This window comes from Phascolarctos cinereus, unplaced genomic scaffold (assembly GCF_003287225.1).
Source record: "Phascolarctos cinereus isolate Bilbo 61053 unplaced genomic scaffold, phaCin_HiC Scaffold_726;HRSCAF=1367, whole genome shotgun sequence".
NCBI classification, from domain to species: Eukaryota; Metazoa; Chordata; class Mammalia; order Diprotodontia; family Phascolarctidae; genus Phascolarctos; species Phascolarctos cinereus.
Genome location: NW_027556098.1, coordinates 17,598,098 through 17,609,510, shown reverse-complemented (window position 1 = coordinate 17,609,510; position 11,413 = coordinate 17,598,098). Strand labels below are relative to the sequence as shown.

Below are 11,413 nucleotides of genomic sequence, written 5' to 3'. Positions count from 1 at the left end.
AATTAGGAAGAGCGATCCTTTAATATAGATCAAAAGCAACTTGAAAGGATGAATTTTATAACTGCTAAATATTCTCAAGATTTAATTTAACCTCTGTCACATCTTTATTTCTAATAAATATGGGTAGGTATACATACTTCAGTCAGTGTGCAGATAAAACTTCACTTAATTGTATATATCTATATATACATATATGTGTATATATGTGTGTATATAAATACATAAATATTTGTGTGTATAGTGTTTATTTGACAAGATATTGTGGAAAGAAGGCAAATTACCACCATTAACACCATCACCACTACCACCCCTTTTCCCCCACCCCTACCAAAGACATAGACTAATAAGTCTGTTTCTTGGGATAGAAAATGAAAGTGTTGAGAAAGCACTAGCAGAGGATGTCTTGAATTAATCAAAAAGAAATTCAATACTATACTGTAGAAGAGAGACTGGAAAGTTGTAATGAGTAGAAGACAGAAAGTGTTCAGCCTGCTTGGTGGGGGTACCCACAATAAGAGAGAGAGGAGTCAAGATGAATGTTGAAGTTGAAGGGTAAAAGAGAAATCTTGGCATGAGAGATGAATACATATCAAAAAATAACCATAGAACCATTTGATCATTTATTTGAGAATTTCCCTTAAAATAATAATGAAAAGTTTTTGTATGGAAGTATTGGGGGGGAGGAGGTGAGAATGGAGATTCTTGTTACATATGCCCTTTCTGCCATCTGCATTGTTCCTAACCCAAAATAAAGAGGTTTATTTGTATGTGTGGGATCAGAGAGAAGATCCTAGTGATAGATTTTGAATATGTTCCTTCTATTATCTGCTGTTTTTCATCTACTGCTACCACTTTTCAAAACCTGTATGACTTTACCTTGTAACTGCAGCCTTCATGGGTCATGTTAGAATTTGGACAAGGGCTGAAGAGCAATGTGAAGCTAGGAGCTATTTATGTCATTCCTCTATACCCATTTGTGCATGCTTCATTCAAAATTCTGAATCTGTGTTCTCTTCTGTGAAAGACTATTTGTTTTAACTAAATCCAGTTCAGTAAAAACTGAATAGTAAGCTAGACTAGGTAACACAAGTACAGGAGAAAGATAGGGAAGTGGGAATTTGAGGTTGGAAAAATCAGAAGGGATTTGCCTTGGGCTTTAGCATATGCTTCAGTCAGCCAGCATAGTTCAGTTACAATCTACAATTCATTGTACTAATATCAGAACCTTTGATCTTCAGGCTAGCTCAGTAATTTTTATTCCATTGCTTAGCATGCCATTGTCTAAGACACTGGTCTCTAATCTTTTTTTGATTGATCACCCTATCAATAAAAATTTCTGATCATGTACCCACAAATGTGTGATTAATTTTATTGTTTACATACTATATGAATTCATTGCTATACCAATGATTATCCACATAAAAAAAACCTTACAAAATAAACATTTAAAATAAATGTGATATAGATGAAATAATGTAAAATTATTTTATTTATTAATGACACAAAACTTGCTTGTGCACTTAATTATTATTACTAATCATGTTTTTAGTGAGAGCAATGTGATATACATTATTTTTTAAAATCTTAGTTTAGAGGCTTCTGGCCAAGATGACTATGTGAATAGAGTAGGCGGAACAGCATACCTCTCCTCTACACACAAACCTATTCCAGAAAAAAATGATAAAAATCACACCAGGCTGTATAATGATGAGGAAATCTAATGAGAAACCACAGTAAGTAACTTCTTCAATGCCAGAACTGCATAAAACTCAGTCAAAAGCCCCATGGTAATAACAAAGGGGCTATAAGCAAAGCCAGTGTCAGTATAGGTAAATAACCTATCAACCTACAGAGGTTGGTTCTGTATCTAGAGGTGGCAAAGGCAGAGGACATCCAAAAGAAAGCCCCAAGGTGGTTGGAAATCCAACTTAGGGATCTTGGAAACCACCAGGAATGTCTGCAACCAGTATAGGCATATCAGTGCTCAGATTGGGATGCCTCAAGCCTCTGAGGTCCCTAGCATTCTGCTCTGATGGAGGGCCCTGTAGGTATAGCGCTCTGAACCTTAAATATTTGGACCTAATTCTAGGAAGTGGAAGTCAGTTCAAGAGCTCAGGTGACCTAGGTGTAGACCAAGCAGGGATACCCTATCTTGAAGTACAATAGGAAACAGAGTCTGACCATGGCACAAAACCTCAATTCCAGAACTAAGGCAGGAGAGATGAGTAAACCAAAGAAGATACAATCCACTATAAATAATTTCATAAATCTAGAGATGTCCAAAATTCCAACTTAGAAGGAAGCAGAGACTCAAAGGAAAAATAAAAGATTTTCTAGAGATAAGGAGAAAGGAAGCAAGAGACTGAAAAAAAAATCAAACCTTCAGAGAAAAGAATTGGAAGAAGAATAAATTAAGAAAGTAGTAAATTAGAACAAATTAGAATTAGAAAAAAATGGAAAATCTTACCCAAGTAATAGACTCTTTGAACATTAGAACACACCAAACAGAAATCAGTGATTTCACGGGCATCAAAGAGAACAAAATCAAAAGACAAAAAATAGGTAAGATAATTGATATCAAAAACATCTGACTTGGAAAACAAATCAAGGAGATATAGTTTAACTCCTCAATAACCATGATTTAAGGGAAAAAAACATACAATATTTCAAGAAATCAGAAATGAACATTATATTAGGAGCAGAGGAAAAAGTGAAAAATAGAAAGAATTCATAGAATGTCTCCTGAAAACAATCCTGAAAAGTCCAAGGAGTGTCAGAGGCAAAATCCACACCTTCCAAATCAAAGGAAAGATACCCACAAGCATCCAGAGACAAGTAGTTCAAATTCTAAAGAATAACTGCTAGGATCATGTATGATCTATACTATAATAAAGAGGAGATCTTGGAATATGATATGACATAGGCTTATCACCAATAACTTATTTTGCAAAGCTGAGCGTAATTCAAAAGAGGGAAAGAATGGGTTTATAAAAGAGTAGAGGATATTCAAATATTTCTGATGAAAATACCAGAGCTAAGTAGGACTTTTGAAATGAAAACCAAGTGTCAAGAAAAACCTAGAGAGGAAAATTCATTTGAGAAATAGGATGGGCCCATATGATTATAATAGAAGAAAGAAGTGTCTCTTCAGACCTAGATGTCTTCAAAGGGTCTTGAGGGAGCTGAATAAGAAAAATACACCTTGGAGTCACTTAGTTAAATTCTGATGGTTTTAAAAGGGGAAAGCGAAGGGAGGGTAAAAGGAACAGGAATGTACTAATGTAGAAATGAAATAGGGAGTGGAACTTGATATGGGGTGTGACCTGATATTTATAGTTGGGGTAAACGAAAACATGCAAAGTTGGAGGAAGAACAGAGAAAGTGGGAATTGGATGAAACTTATTCTTATGTGAATTGGACAAAAAAGAGTTGAACACATACGTGGAGTTTGTTGTGGAAATGCATTAAACTCAATAGGAAAATAAGTGGCTATGGGGAGGAGGGTTAAAAGTGATAATAACAGTAGGCAAAGAATAATTGCAAAGAAAACAAAATTATTGATCCTAAAGATTGAACACATAGAAAGAAAATTAAAGAATTATAATCAAATGCCAGTGGAGTTCCAGTGGCTGAACAAATGTTAGTATATGAAACTTATAAAATATCATTGTGCTTTAAAATTATAAAAGATGATTTCAGAAAACACTAGGAAGTATTAAGTGATGAATAGTGAAGTAATCAGAACCAGGAGAATGATTTATTCAGTGACAACAACATTTGGAGAGAAATACAATTCTGAAAGATGTAAGATCTCTGATCAATCCAATGACCAAACATGTCTCCAAAGGATGGGCTGCATTATGTTACCCAATTCCTAACAGAAAAATGATGGACTCAAAATGCAGAAGAAATATACATATTTTGGACATGCCTACTGTGTGGATTCATTTTGTTGGCATATATTTATTTGCTACAAGGGATTTTCTTTTTCTTTTTCCCTTTTGCTGAGGGTGAGAGGAGGGTTAGTAAAAGGGATGAGAACAAAAAAGGGATACTAAAAGAATTTTAAAATGCACAGAAGTGAACAAAAGGGGAAAACTACAAGCAAGTATGAGAATTTTGAAAGCAATATGTAGAAATTAATATGTATTTTAAAAAAAGAAGTGAAATGATAAGTAGATCAATGGTTTCACATACAAACCTCTTTTTGCATTTTGTGGCAGATATGGAAATGCCCATTTTCTTCTGTGTTTTAATTAAGAACAAAAAACATTCAAAAGAAAGCCTCAATTGAATATTCTGTGATGCAGTAATTTAGAAGACTAGTTCTAAATTCAGTTTATTTTCACACTTGGTTGTAATTGCTGTTATAGCTAAAAATGATACCTCATAAAGATACATAGATACAAATGGAAGAAGTGCATCATTGTCTAAGCTAGCTAAAGCGTTATACTCATTTTGTAATTTCATTTGTAAATTATACAAAGGTTTTTGTTGAAATGCAGCTAGCAAATTTACATCTTGCCTGATGTCAAGCAGTTATTCTTTCAAACTAATTGAAAAGTATTGCACTTTTAAGTTTTTACAAATGTTTTCAAAACTCTTCATTTGGAAAAAAAACAACTCACAAACAAATTAGAAAGATTATTTCCAAGTTTGTTAATCATGCATATATGAGAACTTTTACAGATGACATTGTTACATTATTTTCAGCAACCCAGAGAAAAGAAAGCAAGTAATTTATGAGAAGGTGGCAGTAGTGATATCAAATGATGCAAAGGGGTCAAGATGAATGAAGACATTGTTAGTACATTTATGAGAGCATTTTTAGTTCAAATGAAAATGAAGAATTTAAGAATCTGGGAAACTGGAAGGATTGTGGTGCCCTTGGTAGAAACAGGTAAATTTGGAATATGAGCGGGTGGATGCTTGTGTTCCATGGCACTCTATAGCCTCCCACCCCACCACTAAAAAAAAAAAATCCCAAAATCCTTAAAAAAAAATCTTCCAAGTGAAAGCAGAATAACACATGTAGGGAGAGACCACCATTGCTATCTAGTGCTCAGTACGGGACCTCCAGGAAAGGAAATCTTTACCCCACTCTGCCCACCAGCCCTTGTGTCTGACCTACACATGTCTGTCTTCTGTCTTTCCAGTGGATAGCACGTCTGTCCTTGCCTGTCATGTGAGTGGTATTCTCCTGTTTGTGTCCAGCCTCCATGTCTGCCCCCTCTCCATGTTCCTCCTTCTGCTCTACCTTTTCTGTCCTTGGCCCCCACGTGTCACTGCAATGTGTGCTGGGCCCTCCTTCCATGGACATGGCCCCTTTCCTGCCTCCCTTCCTTCTTTTCCCAAGTCCCTGGGCAAATTTGAGTTACATAAAAATTGCTTTAAGTTGAGGTCTGCAGAAGGATCCACTTAAATAAAGTAAGAACTCCCTTTCTCTGCCTACACACACATACACACATATACACACATATATGTGAGTATACGTATATGCATATATGTATATATACACACATGTATACACATACACACATATGTGAGTATATGTGTATTATATATCACATGCGCACACATATACACTCCAGACACAAAAACACACACACATACATAGTCACACACACACACACACATATGTGTGTGTGGGGTGTGTGTGTGTGTATGTGTGTGTGTGTGTGTGTGTGTGTGTGTGTGTGTGTGTATATACCCCTGCCCATTGGAAATTGAATTTGTATATATAGACAGTTCTCATTTTACATAATTCCCCTGTGAGGGGTTGGGCAGGACCCCAAAAGCCCAGGGCTCTGAATCTAGCTCCTGGCAGGGCGGCACCTATGCCAGAGCAGCCCCACACCAGGGGTCCTCTAGTCTAGGCTGCTCCAGCTACCCTGCAGAGCTGTGGAGGGAGAAAAATCCTGCAAGGGGAGGGGGAGGTCTGCCTAAAGGTCCACTTATGCTAACCAAGAACGGGCACTATATGTGTGTATATACATATATGTGCGTATCTCTGTACACATACAAACACACAGAGGTGATCCAAACATCTTAATAAATTTTTAAATTTTGAGTTTTAGAACACCCCCTGTGTATATTACATAAAACTGATCTTCAGTATTATAGTTTTCTATAAAAATATGACATAGATTGACCATAACATTGGCATTGCACATGATGAGACTAATTCGATAGTTGCAAATATCCGGTTAAACTCCCTAGAATCACAAAGAAAAAAGATAGCGTAATAAGTTAAATTAACAAGTGTTTATTAAGCACCTATTATGTGCCAGGTAGAAACTGGGAATCTAACAGTCACAAAAACATTACTTATTTCCAAAGTTAGCTATGCAGTTATTCTATGAAGTACTATATATACTCATTGTCAGCTTAAGCTTGAATTCCAAGCTATTTTGTTTTTTTAATAAAAGTTAGCTTAGTTGGGAGGGCACTAGCAGTTGGAGAGACAGAAAGGCTTCATGCAGGAGATGGTGCCTGAGCTGTCACTTAAAGGAAGAGTCTATGTGGGGTGGAGGTAAGAAGGAAGTACATTCCAGTCATGGATCAAAAACTCCTTGGAATTGTGCATAGCTTCCATAGGGCCCTGACCTGGTCTGGTAAGACTATTGTTCTAGGAAAGAAGTGAGGCACCTTGAAATTGGGGTATGGTGGTAACTTTGTGGTCCATAAAATCCCCAAGTGTTTTTCATTCATGTGTACTTTTGTGCATTTATGGTGCCTCCCCCCTCCCCTCTGGCATTGATGCCTTGTATTTATGTACTCCTAAAGTCAAATGGCTTGAGGTTTTGCTCAAGTAGAGTTGGGCACAAAGGAATGCTAGATATGGAGTCAGAGGACCTGGTTTTAAATCCAGGTTCTCCCTCCCAGGATAAGTCACTGAAATCAGTTGAGCCTCCATACCCTTATGAATAAAACAAGGGTCCATAAGACCTCTATGCTCTCATCCAACTCTAAATATGTCATTCCAAGAATACCCTAAAGGGAATGGCATTGCTGAATTTGTCTCTCCAGTTATACCCTCTCTGACAAATTGCTTTTTCCTTAATCAATCAGTGAATCTACAAGTATTTATTAAGCATCTATTATGTGCCAGGCACTGTGTTAGTACTTGGTATACAAGTATAGAGAATGAAAAAATCTGTTCTTGTAAGGAGCTGGCATTTAAACTTGCATTTAAAGAGAATAAATACAAATAAATCAAGGTAAGCAAGGGAGTAAGGGCACTAGAAGTTTGAGGTGGAAATCAGCGAAGGGTTAATCTAGAATGTGGTGCTTCAGATGCATCTTGAAAGAAGACATGGGTTCTGTGAAGTGAAGGTGAAAAGAAGTTTGTGCCTGGAATGGAAATGGAGGATGGAGTGCTATGTGTAAGGAACTGAGGGAAGGCTAGTTTAGCTGGATTACAGAGTATGGGAAGGGGAATAATATACAGGCATATCTCATTTTATTGCACTTTGCAGATATTGTGTGTTTGCTTGTTTTTAATAATTTGAAGTTTTGTGGCAACACTGCATCAAGAAAGTCTGTCAGCACCATTTTTCCAACAGCATGAGCTCACATCATGTCTCTCACATTTTGGTAATTCTCACATTATTTCAAATGTTTTCATTATTATTATATCTGTTGTGGTGTTCTGTGATCAGTGATTTTTCATGTTACTATTGTAATGGTTTTGGGGTGCTATGGACTATACATTGTATGCCATAGTATACTATATATACTGTATATAGATAATTATATAGATAGATAGATAGATAGATAGATAATTACTATATGCTATAGTAAAATTAATTGATGCATTTTGTGTATGTTCTGACCACTCCCCATCTTTCTCCTTCTCTTCAGGCCTCCTATTTTCTGAGAAACAATAATATTGGAATTAGGCTAATTAATACCCCTAAAATGATCTCTAAGTGCTCATGTGAAAGGAAGAGGCAATTGATGTGGCAAACTTCATTGTTGTCTTATTTTAAGAAATTGACAGTCATCCCAATCTTCAGTAACCACTGCCTTGATCATTCAGCAGCCATCAACAATGAAGTGAGACCCTTCCCAAGCAAAAAGATCATGACTCTGAAGGCTCAGACGATGGTCAGCTTTTTTTTTTTTAGTAACAAAGTATTTTTACTTAAGGTATTTACACTGATTTTTAGACATAATACTGTTGCATACTTAATAGACTACAGTATAGTATAAACAGAACTTTTATATATACTAGAAAAAAAATTGTGTGACTAACTTTATTTCAAATTTCACTTTATTGTGATGGTCTGAAGCGGAAACTACAATCTCTCTGAGATATGCTTATATAGTGAATATGGATTGATGCCAGGTTGTGAATAGCTTTAAAGATTAAGCAGAGAAGCTTGTGGTTTATCACTGAGGCAATAGGGAGACACTGAAAGAATACCATTGTGAGATCTGGGCTTAAAGAAAATCACTTTGGCAGGGATGTTGAAGATAGACTGGAGGGGTAAGACACTTGAGGAAGGCAGAACAATTTGGAGGCTATTACACGAAACTTGGTGCAAGGTAATGAGGGTCTAAAATAAAATGCTGAATGTGAATAAAGAAAAAAGGATGGTTAGAAGAGATGTTTAGGAAGTAGAAATGGCAAGATTTGAAAATCGATTGGATATGTTGGGTGTGGGAGAATAAAAGATGAAAGATGAGGATGACACTAAGGTTATGAAACTGGAAACTGGAAGGGTAATGTTGCTTTTCTGGGGGGTCAATCACTCTTTATTGTTGTTGAATATTGGATTTTAAGAAGCCAGAGGAAAACCTGAGTTCTAAGTCAGACTTCTTACTTGAACTGCACACAGATCACACTTTGGAGAATAGAGATCTACAGGAAATGCTGATGATGTGGTGTGCACTTGGAGCATTTGGAACATGTACAGATAGACATTGAGATAATTTATGCTTTTGTGGATTGTTTCCTATGACACTTGAGGTATTACAGGGTAATTGGGCTCATACAGCCCACTACATAAAATCGTTAAAGTATTTTCTTGTGAAAAAAAAAAGAATGATTTGGTAAATATAACACTGACTGAGGGGAGGAATAAAATAAAAGTGTACAGAGTGTCTTCATCTGCCACTGTCACTATCACTCTTAGAGACAATATAATTCTCCAACCCACAAGTATTTCAATCTCTCCCACTTTCACTCTCCACAGTCACAATGAAATGTTGAGTATGTCGGGAGGGATGTAAGACAGCAGCCTCATCATGTGAATCCAAAGAGAGGTGGGTGATATAAGAATGGATTGATCCTGATCAGAGATCCCATTTTCTTTCATGGTTTCCTCAGTCCAGGAAATATAATTCTTCACTCGAGAGCAGATCTCCTAAGTACCACATTCGGGTCCTCTGGACACCAGGCCAGTTACATAGAATTTAGGGTTGTTTTCATTGGGAACTTGTATAACAAAGGCTCCACCATCATCACCTTCACAGCTCTCATTCTCCTTCTTTCCTTTAGCACACATCATGTTAATGAAATTGAAGGTGCTAGAACCAAGGGAACACTATACACAGTAACAGCAACACTGTGTGATGATCAACTTTGATGCACTTAGCTCTTCTCAGCAATACAATGTAAGACAATTCCAAAAGACTTATGATGGAAAATACTATCCGTATCCAGATAAAGAACTGTGGAGTCTGAATGCAGATGGAAGCATATTGTTTTCTCTTTTTTTTTCTTTCTCATGTTTTTTTCTCTTTTGTTCTGGTTCATTCTTCACAACATGACTGATGTGGAAATATGTTTAGCGTGGTTATATATGTATAACCTATATCAGATTGCATGTCACCTTGGGGAGGGGGAAGAAGAGGGAAGGAAGGAAAAAAATTTGGAACTCAAAATCTTACAAAAGCAAAGGTTGAAAACTATCTTTACACATAATTGAAAAAAATACTATTAAGTGGTGGATAAAAGAAATTTAAAGTGCTGGTATCTATTCTGGAGTCTTTGTTGACAGGCAATTTTCCAGGGGAGCCAGAGGTAACTTTGTCCCTCAGAGCTGATTAACATTTGAATATCTCAGCCAACATTGAATGTCTCAAAAAGCTCACATCCTGATATCATTCCCAGAATCCCAGAATGGGGGGTCATACTCTGGGGAACTGCCTGGGAGGCATATGAAAGAGACATTAGGCACAATTTCACAGGGTCTTTTAGACACAACCAGTGTAATGTCTTTGTCAAAATTCTTTCATAACTCTAGTTTACAAAGGCCATCTCGTCCAGATGGATAAAGACATCATCAGCAAAGAGCATCTAGACTTTCTCCATATCTGAATGATGAACCAAGATGGTTTTCATGTACATGGCTTGGCATTCCTGTCATGGGCAGTGGTTAACACCCAATGTTCATTAATGAAGGCTCCACTAGCTCTTGAAGTTCTGAAAGAAAGAATACTTTCCAAATAAAGTTGCCAGTATTGACCTTTGAGCCCTCCTCTCTCTCCACCCCAAATCCTCTGGGTTTCTACCAGTTTTTCACTGGGAACTTCACAGACTGCTACAGACTCTGGCAGCCCCATGCCCCATACCCTGTTCACCCAGGTCACATCAATAGCACAGCAATATTCTTCAATTCCTTTATTCTTCATGTAATAATATAGTTTGTTGCAAATGCATTGAACCATAGCTCCAAAAAGGATATTTTCTGGATCTTCTGCTTTTCCATTTTTCATGTATTCAGGGGAGCCACAATCCACAGGATGGCATTTTAAGTTGGAATTACTCTAATGCCCATTATTTTGACAGGTAGAATGAAAGGATGCTGGACTAATTCTTCCCTCTATGACTTCACATTGTTCCAGATGAGTTATCTTTATACACATATTTGGCCTTTGCTGGATCCTGAACAGAGTTGGCTATGAAATCTTTGGTATATGACATTGCATTTCCATGGTAACAAAGTTTTCAGATTTTTTTTGCCCCGTATGGTCAGTAGTCAGCCTGCCAGGGAAATCTCTTTTTGAGTTTCCAGCATCCACATCAAGATCTTTTCTCCTCATAGTCACCAGCACTTAGAAGACCTTTTGCAACAAAACCTGGTAGTTACACCAGGAATTATCTGGGTATAAACTTGGCTAGTTGGAGCTGGTTATCTAATCCGCACACTCAGAGCAGTAAAGACATTTCCACTGCAATTCACCATCAGGAACAGTGATATTCCAGGTCTTCCATGTATTACTGAGATATGAATGGGGGTAATTGAGGAACAAAATTTCCCCACGTATAGCGGTTGCCTCAGTCCATGCCAGGACTGCAAAGAGATGCCTGGTGATTTGATTGGTCTTGAGAGGATGAACATTTCTTAGTTCTGGCTGTCTCCATGCCTGGACTTTGGAGCTCAGAGAAGGGATAGGCTTTACT

At 37.1% G+C, this 11,413-nt stretch overlaps 1 pseudogene; it reads right to left on the bottom strand.

Annotated features, from left to right (window-relative positions):
- Positions 1-9,983: 9,983 nt before the first annotated feature.
- On the bottom strand, positions 9,984-11,195 carry LOC110221562 (complement C1s subcomponent pseudogene; annotated as a pseudogene).
- Between the last annotated feature and the right edge of the window lie 218 nt (positions 11,196-11,413).